The 1897-nt window shown below is 59.0% G+C and overlaps 1 non-coding gene across 1 annotated transcript; it reads left to right on the top strand.

The window, feature by feature from the left end:
• The first annotated feature begins 271 nt into the window (after positions 1 to 271).
• LOC141420524 (5S ribosomal RNA) lies at positions 272 to 390 on the top strand. The gene has a single exon (XR_012445074.1). It is a non-coding gene; the product is annotated as a 5S ribosomal RNA (ribosomal RNA).
• The last annotated feature ends 1507 nt before the right edge of the window (positions 391 to 1897 follow it).

Genomic DNA, 1897 nt, shown 5'->3' with positions numbered 1-1897 from the left:
GAGGAACAAGAGCCCGAGAGCACTGAGCAATGTTCCCCTGAGAAAACTCGATCCTGGTCCGGGCACCGGGACACCTCGGGAAGAAAGCCAGCGAGTGGCCACCTGGGCGAGACCGGCTGCCCCAGCAGGCGTCCGGGGCCCCTGGCCGCTTGGCCAGAGGCCGCCAGCCCCCACCCCGCAGCCCCCACCCGCAGCCGTGCCAGGGGAGCAGTGTGGAGACGCAGGCCGCGCCCACCTCACGCTCTTGGGGCTCCAGGAGGCGGCAGCTGGCGTCTACGGCCATACCACCCTGAACGCGCCCGATCTCGTCTGATCTCGGAAGCTAAGCAGGGTCGGGCCTGGTTAGTACTTGGATGGGAGACCGCCTGGGAATACCGGGTGCTGTAGGCTTTTGCTCGTCCCTCCCTCGCTGCTCCTTTTGGCCTCCGGGACCTCACCGCCCCGACCCAGCGCCACCACCACCGGCGACCCCTTCCCCGCCACCCCGCCAGACCCACGCCTCCCACCTCACAGACACGCCCCCGAATCCTCTCCTCTCCCCTCCCCACACTCTCGTGGGGCGCGCGCCCGCTCACTGGGCACCAGCCGGGTGGGTCCCAGGCCACGTTGGGGACCGCTCCCCAACTGTCCTCAGAAAGCCAGCAGGAGTAGAAAACGTTCAGGCGGACGGTGAGGGAAGTGCGAAAGCCCTGAGAAAGCGGGTCTGCAGCCCAGCGGGCCCCAGACTGGGACGCGCCACACCCTGGCTCGCCACAAGGTGGTGCACTGGGCCCAGGGCAAGACGCCAGGGGACAGGGAGGCAGGCCACCTCAGTCGGGTGCTGCTCCGTCGCTCGACCCAACACAGGTCAGCGTGTGCATGACCTCTCCGTGGGGCCCCAACTCCCACGGCGGTGCCTGCAGTCACGGGGACAGCGGGCGCAGGGCCTGAGCTCACGGTGAGGGGAGTATGCTTAGAATGCAAAATTCAAACACACCCGGGAATACATTGGCAAGGAGAAGTCCCAGAAAGAGTTGCAACCCTGACATTGAGGGCGCGTTTCCTTTTGCTTGGTCCTGTACCCTGCTTGAGTGTGAGTGGTGATGAATTGCTGCCCGTTTCGGATCGTTTGGTGGCAATGTAGTTTGTACCTTTCTCGGCAATGTGTGAAGTCTTTCTTTGTGTAATAGGCTGTATTGGCAAGTGTCTCTACCTTTCAGTGTTTATCCAAAGTCAATCCAAGGCTGTGGTCCGCGAGTCTAAGAACAAACCCTGTGTTTTATGTCCAAAACTAAAAACACCACTTTTAAGTATGCTAGGACGGGTCCGGAGCAGGTAGAAATAGGGACTTCTTCCCGAGTAGTGTACAACGCCGTGGCCACTCATAGAAGTTTGTGCCTAGAGGGCTTTCATGTTCGATAGACACGCATCCATCATAACCACTTTTTTGTTTTATTTATTTGTTTATTTGTTTATTTATGTATTTACGTATTGATTTTTGTGGTACCAGTGCTTGAATTCAGGGCGTACACCTTGCCCCGCTCCACCAGCCCTTTTCGTGTGAGGGTTTTAAAGGGTTGACTCTCCAGGGTCCCCGAAGCCCACACTGCCTAAATTACCTGTGATAGAAAGAAAGGCAGGGGCAGTGCCTGAGACCACAAGGACTTTTCCCCTTATCGCTTCCTGATTGCTTGCAAGTGCTGGCTGTCTACCACCACAAGGACACTTCTCTTTACCTCTCCCTGGCTGCGTACCCCGGAAAACCTCCTCACCCCTAGCCCCCGCCCCCCCACCCCCCCGGCGAGGCTTGCATCCCAGGATGTCCAGAGTGCAGGACGCCCCTCACCTAGGCAAAATAAAGCGTGCTCTCGTCTGTAGAGGTCTCGGTCTCCTTTTCCTCGAGGCATCCTCTTTTCTA

This window comes from Castor canadensis, unplaced genomic scaffold (assembly GCF_047511655.1).
Source record: "Castor canadensis unplaced genomic scaffold, mCasCan1.hap1v2 HAP1_SCAFFOLD_318, whole genome shotgun sequence".
In the NCBI taxonomy this organism is placed as follows: Eukaryota; Metazoa; Chordata; class Mammalia; order Rodentia; family Castoridae; genus Castor; species Castor canadensis.
Note: the sequence above shows the minus strand (reverse complement) of the source record. Positions and strands in the feature narration are given on the sequence as shown.